This window comes from Felis catus, chromosome F1 (genome assembly GCF_018350175.1).
Source record: "Felis catus isolate Fca126 chromosome F1, F.catus_Fca126_mat1.0, whole genome shotgun sequence".
In the NCBI taxonomy this organism is placed as follows: Eukaryota; Metazoa; Chordata; class Mammalia; order Carnivora; family Felidae; genus Felis; species Felis catus.
Genome location: NC_058384.1, coordinates 1017627 through 1043568, shown reverse-complemented (window position 1 = coordinate 1043568; position 25942 = coordinate 1017627). Strand labels below are relative to the sequence as shown.

At 52.9% G+C, this 25942-nt stretch overlaps 1 protein-coding gene across 1 annotated transcript in view; it reads right to left on the bottom strand.

Annotated features, from left to right (window-relative positions):
• Positions 1-24647, bottom strand: part of CNIH3 (cornichon family AMPA receptor auxiliary protein 3) — a 220236-nt gene extending 195589 nt beyond the window's left edge. The window contains exons 1-2 of the mRNA XM_045048401.1: positions 24589-24647; positions 22415-22606 (exon numbers count right to left, since the gene is read on the bottom strand). The gene's annotated coding sequence lies outside the window, so the exon portion shown is untranslated. The remainder of the gene's footprint in view (positions 1-22414; positions 22607-24588) is intronic.
• Between the last annotated feature and the right edge of the window lie 1295 nt (positions 24648-25942).

Here is a 25942-nt window from a genome sequence, read left to right as displayed (position 1 = left end):
TATTTTATATGTTCAGCTAGGCTTTTTCAAGCACTGGGTCATCCGTCCTCTGTCCCCTCTCGGCAGACAGGGCCCGGGAGGAGCAGGGACGGGGGTGAACAGCCGCTCCAGAAGCCCCTTCAGAGCCGCAGCAAACCCACCTCTTCGCGGCAACACTAACCTGCCCACCCGACTCCGAGGCACGAGGGCTGGCGGTCCCCGAGACACTAGCGGGGTGTCTGCTCCCCCTGGCTCCGCGCCTCAAGTCCTGGCCCCCTGACGGGCCTCCAGGGCTCCAGACGGCCACCTGCAACAATCCTAGAGTCCAGATCCGACCCCGGGGAAAACCCTAGGTCCACCTGCCGGAGGCGGGTCTACACCCCTGCAGGCGGCAGCCTGTCCCCTTTCCCAGAAGTAGGGCAGCCCTTGGGGCGGGTCCTCGGGGAGCACCGCAGACCCCCCGCCCCCCGAGGCCAGTCCGGAGAGGGAATCCCATGAAGCTGGGACAGGCGGGGGGGAGAGGCACGGGTAGCAGAGCAGGGGCTCCAAGCTGTGGGGGGCCGCGGGAACAGGACTTGAGCCACGAGGCCGCAACCCCCTCCACGTCTCCCACAGACCCACCGAGGCAGACAGCCTTCTGGAAGGCCGCCCCTTCTCAGGCGCCCCTTCCCCGGGGAGGATGTGGGAGACACCTGCACGGTCCATCGAAGCCCTGGGGACGCCGCTCTCGGGGGCCGCGCAAAAGCACCACGGTGACCCCGGCGTCGAGACTGCGGGGCCCAGAGCCCCCTCCCCCCAGAGCTCAGGGCTTCCGGGTTGTCCCGCAGCCGAGGGGGAGCCGTGAGGGTCCTCCGTGGGCGGTGGCGTGACTGCGCTCTGGCCGCTGTCCGGGACAGGGTCACGGCGTCACAGCCGACACCGGCAGGGGCCCCCAGTGGCCAGCAGGGACCAGCAGAGACTGGCTCCCCAGGCACGCGGGTGCCCCGGGCCTCAGCTCCGGTGTCTGACCCTGTGCCGCCCGTTCTATGGCTCCACCGCCAGTGACGCTGCGGGAGACAGACTATGCCAGGGGCGCGAACCCCGCTTCCCAGAAGCCTGTGCGGTGCGCTCTGCTTCTTCCAAAGACCTTCCTTAGCACCCGGTCTCGCTAAGCAGGAGAAACCCGAAGCAGATTTTCCCTTTTACGAGAGAAAGTGAAACAGCGGCCGCTAGGGGGCAGCGACGGCGCCCGCCCAGCTCCGTCCCCGGGCCCCACGCGACATCCCCAGGCGGCCTCCCCACGGCGGGCGTCTCGGAGCATCAGTTTTGTGCAGCCGTCGGCCAGATGTGCCCGACGGTACCAGGAAAGCCTGGCGGGCTATTTCTCGGGGGTGGGAATGCTCCGATGCCTTCCATATAAACGAGAGGTACCTGCTTCTTCCGTTTACGCCGCTTCGGCTTACGGAAGTTTCCGGAGGAACGCTCCGCCTTCGGACAGCGAGGGAAGCCTGCCTCCGCAGGAGAAACGGAGGCTGGGCTGAGCCACGCTTTGAGGGATGCCGAAGTAAGGGGACATTGGCATATTTGGTGCCATTAGCGATGCGGACTGGCGGACGGCTCGCAAGGAGATCTGATCCCAGCTGCGCTCAGCAAAGAAACCTGGTCCCCTGTGTCCCCCGAAGTGAGGGCGCTCGGAGCTCTCAGTCCCTCCCTCCCTCCCGCACAGTCCCTGCACGGAGCATCCCGAGGGGCCCTCGGGCCGCACCACAGAGCGCCGGCCACCTCCTGACCCTGACACCGAAGCTCACATCTCGCAAATCAGGACAGACAGACACACACAGCACGAGATCCAACGGTGCGAGCCGGGAAAGCCGGCTCCTTCCAGGGCCGGAAGCATCCGCACCCCCACGTCCGAGCTGCGCCCTCCCACGAGTCTGCAGAGGCCCGCGTCTGGCTTTAATGACCACCGTCTAGAAGAAACGTATCTGGAGACCCGGGAAGGAAGGAGAAGCGTGTGTTTCGGGCAAAGGGAGGACGCTGTGCTTTGTCTCAAACCGTCTAGCTTCCGGTTTGTAAAACCTGCCACTGCCGACGCGTGTCAGGCCCGGCTCTCACAGTGCTCCCGCGTGACGGGACGTGAGGACCGACGATGGAAACGCCTCTCATCCACCGCTCCGGGGGGCAGGCGGCCCTCCTCGCACGCAGGGAGATGGACTTTCCTTCCAGACAGAAACCCCTAGGACTCCATGCCAGTTCTCCAGAAATGCCTGACCCCAGGCCCACGGGCACCCAGCGTGTGTGTGGCCCAGAGAGAGTGCTCCCAGCAGGGGCCGGGTGTGGGCCTTCTTCCTCTCATCACAGGGCCCGCGCAGAGCAAGCATTCTCCAAAGCCGAGCGCACACAGCCCGTTTAAAGCCCTGCCTCAGTTCAAGGTGGAAACACCAATGGCGCCCCTCAGTCTGGGAAGCCTATGGGCGTCTGCACCTCGGCAAGAATCCAACGACGGGGAGACGCGATGCCAGGTACCCATTGCTTGCAGACAACCTCGAGGAAAGAGCAGGGGTGGAGGTGAGCTTTCCATACTGCAGTATGCTGTTGTATACTCAAAGCCTTTTGGCTTAATGATGGGCCCTAGTTGACAAATCTGGCTGTTGTATCCAACGTCATGGGGATGTACACAGCGGAGAGAGCTTCTAAATATGCGTGCATATTCAGCAAACCCTGGTGCAGAATTTATTACACGTTAGGCACTATTTTAATCACTTTTGAGACACTCATTCAGTTTGGGGCGCCTGGGTGGCCCAGTTGGTTAGGCATCCGACTTCAGCTCAGGTCATGACCTTGTGGTTCACAGGTTTGAGTCCCAGGTCGGGCTCTGGGCTGACAGCGCGGAGCCTGGAGCCTGCTTCATGGATTCTGTCTCTCTCCCTCTCTCTCTCTGCCCCTCCCCTGCTCATACTCTGCCTCTCTCTCTCTCTCTCAAAAATAAATAAAACATTTAAAAAAATAAAATAAGATAACGATATGCATCTAATTTAATGCTCTTATAAACCCAGAAGGCGGTTACTCTTTTCTCCTCATCGAGAGACGAGAAAACGGAGGCACAGAAAGGGTACTTAATCTGGCCAGAGTCACAGTGCTATTAAGTGACAGAGTCCATACTGGAACCCAACCTGTCTGGACCCCCTCCTGTGACGACGCTAACGCCGGGCCTCTTTTCTGGGTGGCTACGATTCTCCCGATTTAGCCTCTCGTGTTTTGAGAACCGGCGCATTCACTGTTTTGTGAACACGAGGACTTCTCACGCGGGTGCTGAGAATCCAAATGAGATCTTCTCCCTAGTCCCGCACCGCCACGGCCCGGTTGCCGAACGCGCGTAACATTCCAGCAGAGAAAGGGTCTAATGTAAAAACGACCATTTCCTCGTCCCACAGGCGGCTGCTAGAGACCTGGGGGCTTGTGGGTTGCCCTGGGGCTCCCCCGCTTCCCCGAACAGGGAAGGCCTTGGAAGTAGGGGCGAGGCGGGCTGTCGTCACGGACCCGCCCCCACAGCCCGAGCCCACTAGCTCCCCCACGGCTGGGCCCAGGAGCAAACAGCACAGTCCTGGCTGCCACAGGACCTTTGCGGTGGGGGCCGGGAGGGGAGTGTCGCAGGGAGAGCCGAGCCCGAAGGGGAAGGAACAGAGACCGTGAAGATGGGACGTGCCAGCGCCGGAGCTCTGCCCGCAGGGCCGCACACGCCACCATTCTCAGACGAGGGGCAGACGCCGCGTCCTGCTGAGTCACCGCAGCGCCACTTCCCTGCTGGGTTTTGTGTGACGCCCCCCCCCACCCCCGTCATGAAGGAATTTCGTTCCCGAGACATGCGCTAGTCCCCAAAGACTCGTTCCCAAAAGATCGCCAGTGGTCACAATTCCATGATCCAACATTCCTGAAAGTCAGAAAACTGCCCGAGGACCTTGGGCACCAAAATCTTTGTGACTCGGGGTGGCTGGGGCACACAGGAGAAAGCGCGTGCTTTCAAAGCGGCAAACGCGACTGAGCCTGCAAGCCCATCGATTCGGGAGAAAACCAAACCTGCAGCACAACAGGGAGCACATTACTGCTTTCAGTTCAAGCTCTGGTACCATTCACACACCCTGCACCTCCAGGTTGCTGATGAACCTTTATTCATTTTTGAGAGAGAGAGAGAGCAGGGGAGGGGCAGAGAGAGAGAGAGACACAGAACCCGAAGCGGGCTCCAGGCTCCGAGCTGCCAGCACAGAGCCCGACGCGGGGCTCGAACTCACGGACCGCGAGATTGTGATGTGGGCCAAAGTCGGACATCCAACCGACTGAGCCCCCCAGGCACCCCTGCACCTCCAGACTTTTTATAATCAATCAAGAGTTTGCTGGTTTTGTTGAACACCGAGAGTCTGTACGGTATCGATATAACCAGGAAATAAGATTAAGGCTTAGAATCTGTTCTACCGAGACTGTGCCGCGCGGCACAAACAAGGCCATAGTGTCAGTCTGGCAGCCGCGAAACCTCGGTCCCGCCACAAAGTCCCTCTGGGCCCTCGTTTTCTTGTCGGTGAAACAGGGACACTTACACCTGCCGCAGGAATCTGATGTTCTTGCAGCTGTGAGACACAAGTTAGCCAAAATGGGGGTGGGAGGGGCGTCAAGGTGTTTATGGATCACCCCACACACGAAAGCCACAACTGGTGATCTAGCGAGAGAACAGAAGACACGGCTGGCTTTTAAAGAGCTCACGCCCGAGACGGGGAGCAAACGATCCTGTTAGACGCTGAGCAGCGCAGAAGTCTTCCCAAACCTCGACCGAGCACGGACGGCGAGCCAAGCACGCTGACTGGTTCGGGGGTGGGTCTCGTTCGATGCCCTCAGCGACCCGCTGAAGCACCTGCTTCCAGGCTTGGGTTTGGACTCCCACGATCCGGATCTGTGAACACGGGCGTGTGCCGGCCGGTGACGGTCATGTCTCAGGAAGTCGGGCAGAGACTGAGGGCTAGTCAGGGCCGTGGCCCAGCCTTCTCGGGGGAGCTGAGTCCCGAAGGAGAAATGCGACCTGGACCGGCAGGTGCCAGGGTTGGCTGACCTGCGGCCATGGAGGGCTTGGACCCCAGACCTAAGTGTGGAGGGCACCGCTCAACTGCACGGTCCTCAAAACTACCTATTTATTCAGCAGGACCAGTATTATTTGCATTCTTGAGATGAAGACAGAGTCTGAGGGACAGCAAGTAATTTGAGTGTAAGTTTGGTCCACTCACAACCAGCTGGGCTTTGTGACACCCACTCCTCATGCCCACCTGCCCCCAGCGAGGGCCACTGTGTGTCCCCGCTGGGCCCTTGTGTGTGTCCCCACTGGGCCCGTGTGTGTCTTGCTGGGCCTGTATGTGTCCCCGCTGGGCCCGTGTGTGTGTTCCCACTGGGGCCGTGTGTGTGTCCCTGCTGAGCCCTTGTGTGTGTCCCTGCTGGGTGTGTGGGTCCCCGCTGGGCCCATGTGTCCCTGCTGGGCCCGTATGTGTCCCCCCACTGGGCCCGTATGTGTCCCCCCGCTGGGCCCGTGTGTGTGTCCCCGCTGGGCCCGTGTGTGTGTCCCCGCTGGGCCCGTGTGTGTGTCCCCGCTGGGCCTGTGTGTCCCCCCGCTGGGCCCGTGTGTGTGTCCCCGCTGGGCCCGTGTGTGTGTCCCCGCTGGGCCCGTGTGTGTGTCCCCGCTGGGCCCGTGTGTGTGTCCCCGCTGGGCCCGTGTGTGTGTCCCCGCTGGGCCCGTGTGTGTGTGTCCCCGCTGGGCCCGTGTGTGTGTCCCCGCTGGGCCCGTGTGTGTGTCCCCGCTGGGCCCGTGTGGGTCCCCGCTGGGCCCGTGTGGGTCCCCGCTGGGACTGCCTGTGTGTGTCCTGCTGGGCCCCTGTGTGAGTCCGCCGGGCCTGTGTGTGTCCCCACTGGGCCAGGCCTGCGTCTCCACGGTAGCCAGAGTCCCCGCTGTGGCCTCTGCCAGAGGGCTGGGCCCGCGGTCCTATCTCCTCTGCCCCAGCTGTGCTGTGAACAGGGAGAGTCACCAGCTGCCTTATGAATCTCAGGCTCCGTGTGCAGCCGGCAGGGTGTGTGAGGATGAGATTAGGCGGGGGGGCTGGCCCCCGTGCCTCGGCCTGTGAAGTTCAGTCCCGGAGACCAGCCAGGATGAGGGCGGGGGACACAGAGACCCGGGGCAGGAAGAAAGAAGCAGGGGAGCAAAAGACAGAGAGGGACTGGGGGCCAGAGGACCAGCACAGGAAAGAAGCAAGATGAGCTTTCGAGCAAGTATGGGGCCCGTGTCTCAGACCGCGCTCAACACATGTCAACTTTCTTCAGAGTTCTTCAGAGTTACGTCGTAGACAGAATTCGGTGCGCGTGGGCTAAACGGTGTTCTGGCGTCTCATACAAACTAAAGGCCGTTCTCTTTCACATCCTCCCCCCCAGGGTGCTGGCTCCACGTTCGCGAGTGGCCGGGTGCCTGCGCACAGCTCTCCCCCAGAGCACCCGGCCCACCGTGCCCCCCGCCCCTTCTCCTGCCGGCCTGTCTCTGTTCCTCCCCATTCTCATGGTCTTAAATCCACGGCTTCCTTTCTGTGGTTAGAGAACGGAGGACAGCTTTCCTTTCTGTTGGCCAGCGTTTAAATGCCTTTGGAAAACATCCAGAAAAGACTATCAGAGGGGAATGGTCTCTCCCAACCGACTGCTCAAGAGTAGAGCTCAGAAGGGAGTACGGGGGGGGGGGGGGGGAGCCCAGCGATGGGGTCTCCAGTCACCTGGCCCCCTCCACTCCCCCCTCTTCCTGCTGGGACAGCATCCCCCTCCCCAAGGGTGCCTTGACCAGGAGAGAGGATCCGCCCTCTGCTCTCCCGAAGCTGGGAGTCCCAGGAAGCAGGGATGTGGGGTGGGGCTGAGCGCCTCCAGATGGGCGGCTGTTTGCAGGGACCAAAGGAGGCCCCTCTCCCCTTGCTCCCCGTGGGCCATGTGGACCCACTCTCCACTGACCCACCGCCTTCTCACACGTAATCTCTAGCCACCTCACCCTGGCAGGTGTCTCTCTTTTGTGGGGCCAGAGAATGGCTTGAACCCCCCCCAGTTTCTGAGGACCCCAGGGAGACAAGGGGCTCGCTCTCTGCCCGCCATACTCCGCCGCGCCTGGACCCTGCCCACAAGCGGCGTCCTGGAGGGAGACCCTTGTCCCGCAAACCACCCTGCACGGGGCCCTGAGGGTCCTCCGCTCACCTGCCCACCCCACCTTCCTCGACACCATCCGTGCAGTTTTGGGGGGAGCGTCAGGCTCCTCTGCCCCCCCCACCCTCCCTGTCATCTCTGCCGGACTCAGCATCCAGGGAAGTGACTCTGGGCACATAAGTCTCTGTATGAAACTCGAGTATGCAGAAGAACATGAGCTGAGGGGCAGGAGAGCCCGGGTTCCAGGCCACACTGCCTGCTGGCTACAAGGCCAGAGGAAGGGGGTTAAGTCCGATTTTGTGGGAAGAGACCTTAACAAAGAGCCATGCACGCAGAAAGCTCTCGGTAAAGATATTATTATTACTGGCAACCATTGATTCAACACTCAAGCCTCTACACTGAGCACAGTCAGAATCCCTCTTAGCTCAGGGCACCTGGGGGCTCAGTCGGTTGAGCGTCTGACTCCCGCTTTCAGCTCAGGTCACGATCTCACGGTTTGTGAGTTCGAGCCCCACACGGGGCTCTGTGCTGACAGCTCAGAGCCTGGAGGCCTGGGGCTGCTTCGTATTCTGTGTCTCCCTCTCTCTCTCTGCCCCTCCCCTGCTCACGCTTTGTCTCTCAAAAATAAATAAATGTTTTAAAAAAACAACTCTCTAACTCAAGGTTCTTTCTGTTGAATTAAGGACTCAGAGAAATAATGGATATAATGCTACAAAATTGTAAGAATATATATATGTATATGTTTATTGGTCTCTGCCCCCCATTCCTACTAATATCTTGTCTTTGACCACAGTTCCTGACGCAGAACTCGTAAATTCCTCAGAACTTCCTGGGTGATAGTGCCTTTTGTTCTAATGAGGTGACTCTCAGTGGGGTGGAGGGGTGGGTCCTGGGGGCACCAAAGAGTCTAGACCATGTTTAGAAGCTTGGAACTTTCACCCCTCCCCCACTTTTGCGCGCGCGCGCTCTCTCTCTCTCAAAAATAAATAAACGTTAAAAAGAAAAGAAAAGAAAAAGAAATAAAATGAGAGCCTCCAGGCTGGTGAACACGTCTGCTTGCCAGGAGGCTGCTGCACTCCGGCTCCGTGGACCCTTCTGGACCTCGCCCTATGCGCCGCTTCATCTGTATCCTTTATCTGTGTCTTTTGCAATAAGCTGGTAGGTGTAAGCGCTTCCCTGAATTCTGTGAAACATTTTAGCAAATTATCCAACCCAGGAGGGAGTCGTGGGAACCCCGACGTGTAGCCAGTCAGTCAGAAGTACAGTGACAGGCTGGGATTGCGGCTGGCCTCGGAAACCCCTGCAGCAGGTAACCAGTCAGCACGTCCCACTGGCCACAGGGATGGCTGCAGGGTAAACATGGACGTAAATAAACCTAGTCAGAATGAAGGTGGGTTAGGAATGCGGTGCCAACGCATTCTCCTGTTCTTTAGAGATGAGAACAAAGAAACACAAAGGCCAAAGGTTGCTGGCAACCATCTTGGGACTGTGAAAATCAGACAGAGAGAAATGGAGTCCTTGGGGAAATTGCTCAGCTGCTAGATCAAGCCTTGCCTGAAGCTCATGCTATAATGGACTTTTTTTTTTTTTTTTAAGCCCCAGGAGCAAATAAATCCCTGTCTCAGATAAGCAGTTTGAGCTAAGCTTTCCAGTTGCTTGACGCTCATGTATAGCAGGATTGCGGGTGCAGAGAGGGATGTAAAAGACATTGAAACTAGAAAGGTTTGAGGATTAAGCCACGAGAGGCTTTCCTTGTTCCATGCTAGGGGGCCAGACTTCATACAGGCAGCGGGGAGACTCGCTGAAAATTGTTGAGGAAGGAGGTGGCGTAATGGAATCTGTTTTTCGGAAATTAGCTCTCATGGCAGGATGAGTGGCAGACTGGAGGGAAGGGAGATTAGAAGCAAAAAATAAATAAATAAATAAAAAATGTGATTAGTAACGGGTATGGGAAAGCACATTTTATCAAATATCCCCAGATGTCGACGTCGTGGGGAGAGGGGGCGTTGGCGAGCAGGCAGTCACTTCTGCACAGCGTCTCCTGTTATCAGCGCTGAAGGCCTCTCCTTCACCCCCTAAGAGCAAACAGCCCACAGCTGAGAGGCTCCAAATCCTAATATCGCAATAACTCCGACGGCTATCCAGCTGTCTTAGAAGTTTCAAAAAGACAGAAGCTTTTTATTTGGAAATCTAAAGCAAAGTTAATTTTAATCTATTTTTTTTAACTAACAATACTTCAAAAAACTTTTTTTAATATTTATTTTAGAGAGGGAGAGAGAGAGTATACAAGTGGGGGAGGGACAGAAAGAGAGAGGGAGACACGGAATCCGAAGCAGGCTCCAGGCTCCGAGCTGTCAGCACAGAGTCTGACGTGGGGCTCGAACTCACAAACCGCGAGATCATGCCCTGAACCCAAGTCGGACACTTAATCGACTGGGCCCCCCAGGCGCTCCCAACTAACAATACTTTAAAGAGTGGAAAGAAGGGACGCCTGGGGGGCTCAGTCGGTTAAGCATCCTACTCTGGATTGCGGCTCAGGTCATGATCTCACTGATGGTGAGTTCGAGCCCTGCGTCAGGCTCTGCACTGATAGCACGGAGCCTGGAGCCTGCTTCGGATTCTCTCTCTCTGTCCCTCTCTCTCTGCCCCTCCCCCTGCTTGCTTTCCCTCTCTCAAAAGAAATACACATTTTTTTAAAAGATTAAAAAGAAACAGTGGGGACAAGAATACACCCCAAAACAAGCTATAACAAGGTGTCCCCACTCCCAAAAGTTTGCGAGCCACTGATCTAAGTCACGGTGCTCCCAGATGTCCACCGGGAGCCCCTGCCACGGCAGCTGCCAGTGAGCTCCAGCCTCCCGGCCCCTGGGGACGGCCAGAGGCCTCCAGGGCTCACGTGGCTCTGTCCCCACGTCCACGAGGAATATGAACACCCGCATCTCCTGTCCCTGCGTCCACAGACAGCCCCGGCTGGCCCACTGCTCCGGCACGGCCTGGGGCTCCACACCCCACCCCCCCTGCCTCGCAGCCTCTTCCTGGCCGCGCAGTGCTCCCCGACCTGGCCGCGCCCATCCTCAGTCCCCAGAGCTTCCCACGGGCAGACTGCCACCCGCGTTCCAGACCCGCTGTTTAATCTACACGATTCCCATCACGCTCCTTGCCGGCTTCCTGTTTGTGGAAACTCCTATACAGCTTTTGCGCGTCACGAGACCCAGGAGCCCGGCTCCCGACAGCCCCCTGCCAGTGTGGTCCCTCCGCATCGAAGGAGACGGGGAGCCGCTATCTGATCATTTCCCTTTTTGTTGTAGAAACAGAAGCTTGAAAACACCCAGGGGTTTCCAATCCAGAGAGTTTCCCACAAGCTTTGACTGCACTGCCCGCTGGCTTCCTGTTAGCAGAACAAAGTTTCAGGCTGAGTCACAGCAGAGAGCCCGGCCCGGCAGTGATTCATGAGTGTGGCTAATGACGCCCCTGCCACCGGCACCGGCCACTGTGGGCGCTGCCCCCACCGGGGCTGCCGCGGCCCCAGCTTAGCGGGCTCCCGGGAGCACGGCGGGCGAGCCGCATTCCCGAGTGTCTGTCCCGGGAGGCACAGGCCTGGCAGCAGCAAGAACAGGCTGGCCTTGAGATCCGGGGACCAGATGGGGCCTGAATCGGGACCTTTCCAGGGATGCCCAGGAAGGCACCCCTGCTTCCAAACAGGCCCACCCCCCGCCCTCCACACGGCTGAAGAGTCCTCCCTCCGAGTTTTCTCGGTCTTCCTTTAAGGCACAAGTGCAGCTTAAACGGGCCGCTCACACCCCAGTGTGTAACGTGATGAGCTCACTGTGGAAAACACTCCTCACGGGGGCGGCGGATGGAAGGCACGCGGCCAAACACGACCAGGCGGGGAGAGGCGGGCAGGGGACAGGCACGGCGTCCAGCACTTCTCAGTCCGGCCCAGGACCGGGCCTGGCTGCAGGGCCCACCCTGGAGAAGTCCCTCACCGTCTGCTGTGAGGCAGTTCGGGGTTTCTCCTGAGTCCAAGAGCCTCCTGAGGGGCCTCTGCACACAGCAAGCCCCGCGGCTTCTGCAGGGACAAAACTCAGGGGCTCCAAGCCACGCCCAGACCCGGACACGAAAGTTCACAGGTGGGCCTGTCACCTGCATGGTCACCTGCACCGCATCCCGGGAAATGCAGCCCCTCCTGATGCCAGAGACGAGGGGGACGGGACCCCACATGTACCTCTGACCCAGGTCTTCTGACCCAAACTAAGAGACCAGGGGGACGGGACCCCACACGTACATCCGACCCAGGTCTCTGACCCAAAGTACCAGGATACGCCACGGCAAATTGATTAATTCCTAGACTTAGCAGAACTCCAGACGTCATCACGTAACACAAAAATCCACGGTCAGCAGGTGGCAGCGGGTTCACTGTGTGGCCCAGCCACCAGGGGTCCCCGATTCCGTGTCCGGGCGGCACACAGACGGCCTTCTCGCAGTCTCCGCGACGGGCCTGACCCCAGAGGAGGCGAAAGCACAAACTCCGATGTACCGAGAAGGGAAGGCAGCTGCCTGGGGGCCGGCTGTGTCGCAAGAGCTCAGAGAGCCCCCGACCCCTGGCCCAGAGGCCTCGGGGACTCTCCCACTCCCCGGGTTATGCTCCAGGAGACAGGAGCTCAGCCCTGTGGGTAGGCCTCCCGCCTTGGGCATCTCATAGACATCTTAAACTTGTAATTTCGAACTACAGTTCCCCTTCTCCCCCATCCCCTCCGTCCTCCAAACTCACTGGCCCCTCTTCACCTCCTTTATCTCTGCTCCTCTCGCCCCAGGGACTTGGCACGTGCCGCATCCCGCCCTCCCTGCGCTCAGCGACTTCCCAAGCCCTCTCCTCCCGCACTGGGAGCCCCACCGCTCCTGGGGGCTCAGGGCCCCCGCCCCAGGGAGGACCCCTCAGCCGCCGGCCACGCCGCCTCTCCACTGTGCCCTCCTGGCCGCGTGGACCCAGCTTCTGGGGCACACTTGCTGCTGTCGTGGCCGTGCACACGCAGGGTGACCCCCTCATCAGTGTCCGCAGACCCCCCCCCCCCGTGTCTCCTGGGACCCTCAGCGGCGACACAACCTGGCACCGACCTGACCAGCCAAGGAGCTCGGTTTTATCTCTTTGTTTTCACCGACGCACTTATTTATTGAGGTCTAACCTGCAGACACGGTGACTCAATATTTGTGTATATTGTGAAACGATCAGCACAAGAAAGTCTGGCTAACAACCACCACCGTGCAGTCACTGAAAACACTTCTTCCCATGATGATGAGGAAGAAGCCCCAAGAGCTCGCGGGGACGGAGCGGTGGCAAGAAGAGCCTGAAAACTGCGGCAGTAGGAGGCTGTGGGTCCTGCGTTCATTCCTGGGCCCGCTTCCGCCTTACTGTGACCGAGGAACAAGGTTTGCGAGAAATGTGGCTCCAGGCACAGGGCCGGCAGGCAGAGGACTTGATAAACCGGTTCCTACCTTTGGTCTACTCTCTCTGCCCGCCTTCCTGCTTCCAGAAGGCAGGCTGGAGGAGGCCCCATGCTGCCAGGCGAGGGGAGGACACGGGGACACACAGGGACAGCTGGGCGCCGGGGAGATGTGCACATTCCATTCCTTCTCGTCCCTGGGACTACGCGGCATTTCAAGGGCGTGGTGATTTTTGGGGCATCTGGGTGGCTCAGTCGGTTAAGCGTCTGACTTCAGCTCGGGTCACAATCTCCCAGTGCGTGAGCTTGAGCTCCGCATCGGGCTCTGTGCTGACAGTTCAGAGCCTGGAGCCCCCTTCGGATTCTGTGTCTCCCACTCTCTCTGCCCCTCCCCTGGTCACACTCTGTATCTCTCTCTCTCTCTCAAAAATAAATAAATGTTAAAAAATTTTTTCTAACAAAAGGACTTGGTGATTTTTGAGATTCTGTATGAAAATGATATGAGATCTAATTTTTCCAAGTCCTTGCGGTCCATTCTATCCAGAGGGCGTGAAATACCAACACCGCAGGTACAATACTCAGAAATTACATTATCACAGTTTTTGGCCCAGCACAGGGGATGAGACCGGCTCAGACACGGGCCCCGGTGGCTTCTAAGATGGAGAGTCTGGAGACTTGATTCCGGACCTTGCTGTTACTTTGAAGAGCCACATCAGATCAGATCGACGTGTTCAAGTGCACCGTCTGTGAAAAGTCTGCAGTCGGTCACAGACGACTTACGCAGCGATGGCTCCGGGGCAGAGTGGTGTAGACAGAGGTGCCTGGGCCCGTGAGCAGACTGGGGGGAGGGCATGGGGTCTGGGGCTGGGGACAGAGAGTGCCTCCCCTGCGCCACTGCTGGGCCCCCAGGCACTCAGGGCCACCAGGCAAAGAGAAGGACCCGAGTTATATCTCCGATACTCGAGACAAACCCGTTATCCGCAAATGACACCATTTTTTTTACCATGACCGAAACAAGACATGTGGGACACACCTTTCTAGGTCGCCTGGACACCTGGTTGAGAAACTCAGAAATTACTGGATCACTTTCCTGGATGAGAAGGTGCACCGGTTTCCCAGCGTGTGCCTCCCCGTCACCAACCCCGATCTGGCTTCGGTTCAGCCCGTCTGTGCTTCTAACACCACGGCCGTGTTGCCGAAAACCTGTGCGCAGTTATGTCTTTGTAAACAGTCCCACATTGGAAAGGCACTGAGGGAGCTTCAAATACCGAAACGACGGCTACAAAGATGGGAAAATGCTTAGAGTCGGTGTTAGGAGGAAAGAGTCACAATCAAACCTGTGTGCGCACTATGGATAAAGGTTTCAAATAACATAGATGTACATTTGATAAAATTCTGGAATAGAATTTCCCAAAATTGATAATACATTAGGGTGATGGAATATGGGTAATTTTTTTATTTTTTTAATGTTTATTTTATTTTTGAGAAAGAGACCAAGTGTGAGTGGGGGAAGGACAGAGAGAGAAGGAGAGACAGAATCCGAAGCAGGTTCCTGGCTCTGCGCTGTCATCACAGAGCCTGACGTGGGGCTTGAACTCACGAACCAGGAGATCGTGACCTGAGCTCAAGTCGGACGCTCAACTGACTGAGTCACCCAGGCGCCCTGGGTAATCTATTTCTCATTCTACTTCCCAAACTTTCTGGATTGATGTTTTTAAAACTAAAAATATGAATTAAAAGAATTCTGAGTGTGTGGCTGGCTCAGTTGTTAGAACATGCGATTCTTGATCTCGGGGTCATGAGTTTGAACCCCGCGTTGGGTATAGAGATTACTTGAATAAATAAACAGACAGAAAGAGAGAAAGAAAGAGAATTCTGCAACAAATCTTATGTTAAAAGTTGAACATTTATTCCACTGTGCTGTTATTCTGAATCTTTCCGCAATGAACTTCTTTTAAGTTGAGGCAAATCTGCATTGCAAAGGGTTTAAAAACAACATTTCTCATTACAATAATATTTAAATGTAACAAATAGAACAACCCTGAGGTCAATCAAAATTAACAGGTGAAGGAGAAAAACGGAAGATTTCTCTGTAAGCAACTCCCCAGGCCGTTCACGCGCGCAGGACAGGCTCTGGCCCACCTCTGTGCCGGTTCTGTCCCGGGACCCGTGCAACCTCCCCTGCGCCTCTGTCCAAATGGGGAAGCGTTGGTACTTTGGCGGACAGCACACACACCCCTTCCTTGAGCCCCTGGGGCGGGCGGAAACTACCTCAGAGACGCACCCTGGATCTACACACTCACACACACCCCCACCCACACACGCACACACACACACCACACACGCACACTCTCACATACATGTTCACAGCCACACTCACACACACTCGGTGTCGAACCCTTCAGAGCCTCAGGGAGGTTTCCCTGGCCTTTTGGTTTGCTAAGCACAACTCTAAAGGCCAAAACAAAAGAAAACAAAACGGTAAGCATCGCCATGCTCTGCAAATACAAAATTGCCGCATATAGGGGCGTCTGGGTGGCTTCGTCGGTGAAGCAACTGACTCTTGACTTCGGCTCAGGTCATGATCTCACAGTTCGTGAGTTCGAGCCCCACGTCGGGCTCTGTGGCGGCGGTACAGAGCCCGCTTGGGAGTCTCTCTCTCTCCCTCCCTCTGCCCCCTGCCCCATCCACGTGATCACACGCTCTCTCTCAAAATAAATAAACTTTTAAAAATTAATTAATTAATTAATTAATTAATAGAAAGGAAAAATCTCCTTTCTCATCCTGAAATGCCCTTGTCCACCGGTGAGAAATCAACGCGCCCTGGGACAAAAGCTCTCGCTACCCGGGGACGTCGCTGACCACACCCTTGTAAAGTGACGAGCCTGCTCCTTGGTTCCATTCTGGCCCTGCTGGACGTTACAACAAAGGAGCCAAAGTCACTCAGTCTTGCCATCAACGGACGGCGTCTACTTTTATCTTCCACGCGCCTAACAGCCTCTGCTGTAAACTCAGGCATGAAATTGAAACTTCTGGAAATAACCTCAAAACGAGATGCAATAACCCCGGAGCAGGGGCTCCCGACCAGCGACACTGCAGTGAGCCCACTCACGAGTGCTCCCCGCCAGTGCGGCCACGGACATCCGTCCGGTCCGGGCCACCAGGTTTGGTCAGGACTTCCAGGACCTTCCAGCGTGGAAACGGGTGACTCGGTGAAGGTCGATGATCAACCTGAGATCGGCAAAACAGACTTCGACTTCCTGGGACTGAGGGAGCGGACTGAACTGAGGTGAAGGTTCTGTCTTAAGCAGGTATGTGAGGAAAAACGCCCCTTCCACCCTCGTCTCTAACCATCAGCTTAACCTGCTTTCATAAACAGCAATGGAACATTCCGTAAGCGATACACTAGGCCCACATCCCACCTTAGGATCCAGCAGGAAGAAAACCTGTGATGAAAATGACAAAGTTGAATGAAAGTTACAAAGTTTAATTTCCAGTAATGGCCTTGTTTAGCGAGCAGCTTACAAAATTCCTGCAGATTTAACGATCCTCGCTTGTGAGCCAACGGCAGTCAGCTCTGGGGGACGTCTCCTGGAACCCACGCTTATAGAACATCCGCTTTACAGGTAATAGAGAATTTCCCCGCAGGTCAGGAACTTGACAACCTGCAGCGTCTCAGACAGAGGACGCCTCTACAGTCAAACCACAGGGGACCACACGGAAGGGTCCTTGTTCCTTAGCTCAGGAGACGAGCTGATCAAGGTGATGAAATAATTCTGACACATAAAAGTAAATGACAGTGAGGGGCGCCTGGGTGGCTCAGTTGGTTAAGCGTCCGACTCTGGCTCAGGTCATGATCTTGCAGTTCGTGAGTTTGAGCCCCATGTCAGGCTCTGTGCTGTCAGCTCAGAGCCTGGAGCCTGCTTCCGATTCTGTGTCTCCCTCTCTCTCTCTCTCTCTCTGTCTCTCCCCTACTCTATCTCTCTCTCAAAAATAAATAGACATCAAAAACAAAAGGAAAAATTCTTTCTTAAAAAAAAAAAAAAGTAAATGACAGCGACAGAGGATTTACAAGTTAGCTCTGAGAGCAGATCCGCCCCTGTTTTATGAGCGTGCAACAAGGATGCCTCTGTACAGACAGCCCCTGACTGGAACGGCTCCGCTTCCTAGTTTCCGACTCTTGAGACGGAAGCAAGGCACTACACGCCGGTAGAAACCACACTTCCAGTGGTGAATTTTGACCTTTTCCTAGGCTAGCGATCTGTGACATTCTCCGGCGAGGCTGGGCAGAGGTCCCGCTCCCTGCCAGCCAGCGGTCAAGGGGTTAGCACCGCACGCCCACGGCCATTCTCTGCCCACAAGACCGTTACACTCTTCAGTACAGTCGTCAATAAATTACACGAGATACTCAACGCTTCACTACAAAATGGGCTTCATGTTAGATGATTTTGCCCAACTGCAGGCTAATGGGGGTTTCTGAGAAGTTTCCAGGTCGGCAGGTGTATTAACTGTATTTCCGGGTTAACGGTATTTTCAACTGACAAGGGGTTTATCGGACTTGACTCCGTCGTAAGTCGAGAAAGTTGTGTGTTAACAACCAGTGAACATAAGCGGTGAACCAGTGAACGTAACAAGATATCAGTCGAGTTACACCGAACCAGAAAACTTTCAAAACAACCTAAGAGGTCAAATCTGAGTGTCAGGTTGGGGCTGGACTGTAAGGAGAACTGGCTGGCCCACCCTCACCTTTGCACCCGTCCACTTTGCACACCCGTCCACTTTGCACCCGGAGACAAAACAAACAAACAAACGGAACCATATCACAAAAACCAGGATCGCTCTGTGTGCTCCCAGCCCGCAAAATATGAAACCTCGAACCTTTCCTGCAGGTTACTGACCCCCTACAAAAAAACATGTCTCTCCCTAACTTTTACAAAGTTGACGTCTGAAGATCCGTCTCAGCCTCTGTAAATACTAAAATCATGGAAGAAAACTAATTTTTCTACCCTCAACAGACTGGCTGTAAACTCAGTGATTCGGTAATTTCTTCCCTTTAAACACCTGTTGCCTTTTTTCCTTGCTCAGCCTGTCTTTCTCAAGCCTGGACTCCCTTACAAACCTCTTTATAAGCCAAGTTGTTTTCTTAAGGTATTTTCATCTCTGAGTCCTTCTGTGACAGTGACTTGCTTATCTGTCCCCATCTTGTGGTCCTACATACCTCTCTCCATACCTGCTTCTAGTCATGGCCGTGTGGCTGCTGTCAACCAACCTTCTCACAAATAACAACTGTAAACTCTGGGCAAAACATAAAAACAACTAACCAAAGACACTGGGGAGTAACCAGAACAGGCAGATACCGGAAGGAAGTGAGCAATTGGATGGAGGGAAAAAAAGTGGGTGCATTTCCTGGTTTTTATGGCTTTTATCCAGGGGGACGTGCTCGGATTACAGTACACGAGGCAGCTAAAAGTCAGAAAGAAAACCCCAAGTCTTACTCCCGTGAAGCACCAGCACATAGAGTTGAGAGAGACACAGCTCCTGTAAAGCAAAGGGGAAACCCTGGAAAGTGGAGAGCCAGAAAGGGAGAGCCCCAGCCTGCGTGCATAAATTTTGCGGGAGTCCCTGGCTCGTGCCAGAACCACACTGGAGGAAGCAGCCCTCAAGCCATCCAGCCAAGACTACATGAAGTGAGCAGAAATTTGACCTACGGTTCACAGCACAGAAGACAAAGCTAGCAGTCTGAATGCAACCAAGTTAACTGCCTACCACCAGAAACAAACAAACAAACAAACACAGAACACAACTCTTACAGACACATAACACAACTCTTCACAAGAACATTCCAGAATTGAGAATCTCGACAACACATCATTCACAATGTTCAGGACACGGTTCTAACCTACTTAACAATTGGGGCGCCTGGGTGGCTCAGTTGGTTAAGCATCTGACTCTTGACCTTGGCTCAGGTCAAGATCTCACGGTTCACAAGTCTGAGCCCCATGTCAGGCTCTGTTCTGTTCTGACAGCGAGAAGCCTGCTTGGGATTTTCTCCCTCCTTCTCTCTCTGCCCTTCCCCCCACCCACATGCACGCACACTCTCTCTCTCTCTCTCTCTCTCTCTCTCTGGAAAATAATAAACTTAAAAAATAAAAAAATAAACTTAAAAAAGTACTTAGAATAATTACAAAGAAACAGGAAGACATTATCTACACTCCAGAAAGAAATAAAATCAATGAAGATCAACCCTGAAATGATTCACATACTATTAGCAGATAAGGGCTATAAAACAATTATCATAACTAAGCTCAAGGACATAAAGGAAAGTATGTTTATAATAAATGAAAAATACCAGCAGGTAACTAGAAACTATAAAAAGAACTAAATAGAAATTCTGGAACTGAAAAGTATATATCTGAAATGTTAAAAACCACTGGATGGGCTTAACAGCAGAATGAAGACGAACTTAAAGACAGATGAATAGATTTCTTCTCTCTCTTTTTTTTTTTTAAGTTTATTTATTTATTTTGAGAGAGAGAGTGAGAGACAGAGCTTGAGCAGGGGAGGGGCAGAGAGAGAGAGGGAGACACATAATCTGAAACAGGCTCCAGGCTCTGAGCCATCAGCACAGAGCCTGATGCGAGGCTTGAACCCACAGCCATGAGATCATGACCAGAGCTGAAGTCAGACGCTTAACCGACTGAGCCCCCCAGGCGCCCCAGTAGATTTGTTTTCTACTCTGAAGAGCCAAAGGGGAAAAAAAAAGAAAAAATAACAGCTTCAGGAAGCTGCAGGACATTATGAGAAGAGTAAACATACGTGCAATTAGAGTCACAGAGGAGAAGAGAAACAGACAAGACACTTGAAGACATAATGGCCAAGCTCTTCCCCAAATTGCTACCCCATCTAGACAGCAAGCTCAGTGAAACTCAGGAACTCCAGGCTACACATCCTTAGTGGTCCACTCAGCGCCTGGCAAAACGGCAGATTTGCCCCTTATACACATTTATGCGTTCAGCACCCAACCTAATTCTTTATTGAGTGCTTACTGTATGTAAAGCACGGTGAAAGGCGCTAGGGGCACAAAGATGCCTCAGGGACAGCCGCTGTGCTCAGTGCGGGGGGGGGGGGGGGGGGGGGGGGGGGGGGGGGGTTGTAGGTCTTTGAAAAAGACAAGAGGGAGGAACCCAGCTGCTTCTTGTTGAGGAAGGAGAGGGTTTCATTCTCTCCCAGGCCTTGCATCCTGATTTGCTCGGTTTGCTCACGGTCATCCCTACTGAAGGGAGAACATAACCCTGTGAGTCCCGAGTGAGAAGAGGTCTCCTATCAGCAGGCGTCGTTCCAGGGGCCTCTCTCCAGATCCCCTTCAAACAGTCCTTTTCTCCCCAAACTTTGTCCGTTTAGGACAAAAGCGGGAGCCTCGTCCACACAATTTTCACTAATTCTGCTTGAAGGCGCCTTTCGCTTTTAGGCAGAATTTATATCCTAGGGACATCTCCAGGTGATTAACCGCGACACACGGCGACGCTTGTGTCCCATGTAAGGAGAAACGGCTGAACAGGACCATCTCTCCACCTGGAAAGCGTACACAGTTGCAGAGGTGTGAACGCCCCTCCAGGGCGTAAAGTCTAGAAGCTCGACAGGACTCCGTTTGTGTGTATGTCAGAGAGACAGCAAGGCAGAGAGAGTCGCAGAGGCAGACGCAGGGTGGGCGGGACTCTTAGCATTCCCTCCTCTCCGTGAAACGTCGCGTCGCGGCCGTTTCCTCGGGCTGCCTGCTCGCTGTCCACTTGCAGCCCGTGCTTCTGAGAGGCAGCCTGTCCGCAAGTGAACTCAACAACACGCCCCGGCAGACGGGTGCCGGTCTGAGGGGCTCCTTCAAGGTCTCACCGTGGATACAAGGGCACGGTTTGGGGCACAATGCCCAAAACGAGACGCCCGGAACCATGAATTTAGTAAACCCCTGAAAAGAGCCGCTGGAAATGTCTCATTTCTGTTGCAAAAAAGAATTCACCCACAAAGATACGAGCAGAAATTAGATTTGGGTATGTTTGCAGGAGCCTCTGCGTCCAGGAAGTGGCATTTATGAGTTTGGTTCTGGATCTGTCACTGGCTCCATAAGTGACTTCAGCCAGTGTTGTAGTCACTGGTGCCTGCGTAGCCGCCAGTCGGGGATAATATTCTCTGCCACCCGTTTCTCAGCCATGCCACATGTGTCATATCGTGGCGGTTGTCATCCTGAGTTACTCCTGTGCTCCCGGCACTGTGATGCACTCTACTTGCATTCTTTCTTTTTTTTTTTTTAATTTTTTAAACATTTATTTATTATTGAGAGACAGAGAGACACAGAGCATGAGCAGGGGAGGGGCCGAGAGATGGAGAGACGCAGAATCCGAAGCAGGCTCCAGGCTCCAGGCTCCGAGCTGTCAGCATGGAGCCCGACGCGGGGCTTGAACCCACGAACCGCGAGATCATGACCTGAGCCGAAGTCGGACGCTCAACCGGCTGAGCCCCCCGGGCGCCCCTACTTGTGTTATTTCTGATCCTACCAACCCTCCTAAAGGTGGGCACTATTCAACTTATAGATGATGATGCTGAATCTCAGAGAGGTTCAGATTTGGAAAAGTCATGCTAACTAGTACGTAGTAGTGACAGGATTCTACCAGACGCCTCTTGTGATTTTATCTTAGTGTGGTTTTATCCATTACTTGATATATAAAAATATTCTACGTGTGTATATATATGTATACACATACATGTATACACATACATGTATATACATATATACATACATACATGTATATACATGTATATATACATATATATATGGGGGAGGAGAAAGGGGAGGAGAAGGAAGAGGAGAAGGAGGAGGACGCAAAAGAAGGAGGAAGAGGAGGAGGAGAGGGGGAAGAGGAGGAAGACGAAGGAAGCTTAGGAACTACACGCATGGAGTATAAATCCAGATCAAAGATGAGATACGGCCTAAATCAACCAGAGACTGTAAACAAAGCACAGAAAAAGCTACAGGCTGCGAGGACCACACAGAAAACAAAAAGTCAGAGAGTATTTAGATGCCTGGTGCGTCCCCTGAAAATCACTGAAGACTCTTAGTTTTTGCGTTGTATCCGTCTGGACCTGGAAAACAAACCAGGAGTCTTACACCCACACCACACGAGACCAGGGCTGTGCGTCCCCCCACATGACGTCTGTACTCGGAGACGAGTCTCTAATGTTTGTAAATCCGCAGCACTGGAAAAATGGTCGTTGACGAGCACACGGGAGCCCACTGTACCGTCTCTGTATTTGGGCAGGACTAAGATTTCCCATAACCTAAGTTTTAAAAGCGAGAAAGGGGGAAAGAGAAAGCAAAAGAAAAACGGCAGTCCGCCTGGGATGGAAAACAAGCAAGGCCTGAAAACAAAGAAGAAATCCTGATACAGTGAGTGACTCGTGAAGGGGCCTCTTTTCCCCGGCTGGACAACAGTTCTGAGACTTCAAGAGGAGAAAATGCAGGGAGGAGAGAGAAAGGTCCTCCTGTGAAAACCCGAGTGTGTTCTCACGAGACGTGAGGGACTCCAAATGACCAAGAAAAGCCAGCATCTTGGAAGAGACGCCAGAGGGGCCCGCTATGGCGGAGCCCGAGCGCCTGCACAGGGACCTCGTGAACAAGGGCAGGCGACACCAGACGACTGCTGACAATGAACGTAACAGCATCCCACAGCAGAACTCAAAAACATGCCGCGGATATTGACATACGCATACCAAAGACAGATCTACACTGACGTCCCCGTGAATCGGTCTGCTTAAGCACTCACCAGGACTTCCAAACACTTAATTGATCTTTCTCGAGTTGACCTTGTTTGCTGCCATTGGCATGAAGCGGCCAGCTGGGGCTGTGACGGTTATTCTTCCGTTCACGCATAACTTGTAAACTGGTGATTCCCGACGTTTTTCAAGTTACCATGGCTTACTTGATTTTCTGAAAATTGTTCCTTTTTTTTTTCTCCCTAAAGGAAAAAAAGCTTCATGACATATTTGTTTTGTTTGTTTGTTTGTTTGTTTGTTTTATGAAACTAAACAAAACTAAAAGTCCTGGTAATTCTCTTCAAAAAACTGTCTTTCGGGGTCCGTGGCTAGCTCAGCCAGTGGAGCTGCAATCCTTGATCTTGGGGTTGTGAGTTCGGGCCCCAAGTAAGAGATTACTTAAAACTAAAATCTTTAGGGGTGCCTGGGTGGGTCAGTCAGTTAAGCGTCTGACTCTTGATTTTGGCTCAGATCATGATTTCACGGTTTGTGAGATTGAGCCCCACACTGGTCTCTGTGCTGACAGCACAGAGCCTACTTGGGATTCTCTCTCTCCCTCTCTCTCTGTTCCCCCACTCTCGTGCACAGCTCTCTCTTTCTCTCTCAAAATAAATAAGTAAACATTTTTTAAAAAAGAAGATCCTTAAAAAATTGTTTTTCATGGGATGCCTGGGTGGCTCAGTGAGTTAAACATCTGAGTCTTGATTTTGGTCATGATCTCGTGGTTCATGGGATCGAGCTGTGTATGGGGCTCTGTACTGATAGCACAGAGTCTGCTTAGGATTCTCTCTCTCCTTCTCTCTCTCTCTCTGTCCCTCCCCCAGGTGCTCTCTTTCTCTTTCTCTCAAAATAAATAAATAAACATTTTTAAAAATTGTTTTTCTCTTTTTTCAATGTTTATTTATTTTTGAGAGAGACAGAGCGCAAGCAGGAGAGGAGCAGAGAGAGAGAGGGAGACGCAGAATCCGAAGCAGGCTCCAGGCTCCGAGCTGTCAGTACAGAGGCCCACGCGGGGCTGGAACTCACGGACCGTGAGATCGTGACCTCAGCCGAAGTCGGACGCTCAACCGACTGAGCCACCCAGGCACCCCTCTTACAGCATTCTTCACAAGGGTCGAGATATGGAAACAACCTAAGTGTCCATCAGCGAAGGAATGGACAACAACGTGCACACGCACACGCACATACGCGTACATACACTGGGATATCATTCTGCCACGAGAAAGGAAACCCTGACACTCGTGACATCGTGGATGGACCCTGATGGCATCACACGAACTGAACTAAGCCAAGGGGAAAAACTACATGGTGTCACCTCCGTGTACAACCAAACAATACAAGTCAAGCTCACAGAAACAGAGAACGGACGGGCACCTGGGGGACCCAGGCGGTTAAGCTTCCAACTTCGGCTCAGGTCATGATCTCCCAGCTCCTGAGTTCGAGCCCTGCGCCGGGCTCCGTGCTGACAGCTCGGAGCCTGGAGCCTGCTTCGGATTCTGTCTTCCTCTCTCTCTGCCCCTCCCCTGCTTGCACTCTGTCTCTCGGTCTCTCTCTCTCTCTCTGTCTCTCTCTCAAAAATAAACATTTAAAAAATTTAAAAAAAAAAGAAAAAAGAAACAGAAAAGAGACAAGTGGTTGCCACAGCGGGGGAGGGGACAATAGAGAGGTTGTTAAAAGGGCACAAGGGGCGCCTGGGTGGCCCAGTCGGTTAAGCGTCCGACTTCGGCTCAGGTCATGATCTCACAGTCCGTGAGTTCGAGCCCCACGTCGGGCTCTGTGCTGATCGCTCAGAGCCTGGAGCCTGTTTTAGATTCTGTGTCTCCCTCTCTCTCTGCCCCTCCCTTGTTCATGTTCTGTCTCTCTCTGCCTCAAAAATAAATAAACATTAAAAAAAAATTTTTTTTTAATAAAAAAATTAAAGAAAAAAAGGGCACAAACTTTCAGCTAGAAGATGAATAAGGACTCAGGATCTAATGCACAACATGGGGACTACAGCTGATAATACTGTGTCACATAACTGAAATTTGCTAAGACAGAACTCAAATGTTCTCACACACACATACGCACAAACACACACAAGATAAATATGGGAAGTGATGGGTGTGTTAATTAACTGGATGGGAGAAACTCTTTCACAATGTACACATATATCAAATCATCACAGTGTATCCTTTAAACGTCTTACCATTTTAGGGCGCCTGGATGGCTCAGTTAGTTGAGCGTTGACTCTCGGTTTCGGCTCAGCTCGTGATCCCAAGGTTGTGGGTTCAAGTTCCGAACGGGGCTCTGCGCTGACAGTGTGGAGACTGCTTGGAATTCTCTTTGTTTCTCCCTCTTCCCCTCTACCTTGCTCCCGCTCTCTCTAAAATTAAACAAAGAAAAATTTTTTAAAAATAAATATCTTACCATCTTTTTTGTCAATCATACTTTAATAAAGCTGAAAAAATAAAGTAAAATAAAATAAAATACCAGCCAACACCTAAACAACTCCTTAAAAAAAAAAAAAAACTTCTAGAGACAAAAACTACATTATCTGAAACAAAAATTAGGTCAGATAGAATCAATGGCAAAGTAGATATTGCAAAAGAAAAGGTTAGTGAATTTGAGACATAGCAATAGAAGCTACTCAAAAGTAAACAGAAAGAGAAAAAAAAAAGAATTTAAAGAAATAAAATCCTCGGTGAGCTGTGGGCCAATGTCAAGCAGCCTCATATACATGTAATGGGAATCCCCCAAGGGTACGAGGCATAGGGACATAAAACAATATTTGAAGAAACAGTGGTTGAAATTTTTCCAAATTGCATGGAAACTGTAAAGCCACAGATATGAGAGGCCCCATAAACCCCGGCACTTGCAACATGAAGAAAGCCATTTCAAGGCACATCATATCTATGCTGAAAACTGATAAAAAGTCAATTGGCAAAAAACAAAAACAAAAACAAAAACAAAAAACGAACCCCAAACGCAGCCTTCCACCGTTTACAAAAATTAACTCAAAATGCATCGATTCAAATGTAAAATGTAAAACTATGAAATTATGAGGAAAAAAACAACACAGGAGAAAATCTTGAAGATGTTCAACTAGGAAGAGTGCTTAGATCTGACGTTAATAATATGATCCGTAAAAAGGAAAACTTGACAAATTAGACCTCTTAAAAATTAAAAATGTTTGCTCTGAGAGAGAACCTGTTGAGAAAACAAAAAGACAGATTACAGACTGGAACAAAATCTTTGCAAACCGCCCATCTACCAAAGGACTCGGTGTCTAGAATATATAAAGAACTCTCAAAACTCAATAGCAGAAAAGCACACAACACGGTTAGAAAGTTGGTTAAGGACATGTCAATGAAGTGAATATGCAGGTGGAAAACAACCAAATGACCCAATGTCAAAAATCAGCAACCAGGGAAATGCACGTTAAAGCCACAAAACAAAAAATCTCAGTGCTGGCAAGAATGTGGAAAAACTGTATCACCCAGAGATTGCTGGGAGGAATATAAAAGGCTACAGCCACTCTGGAAAATAATTTGGCATTTTCT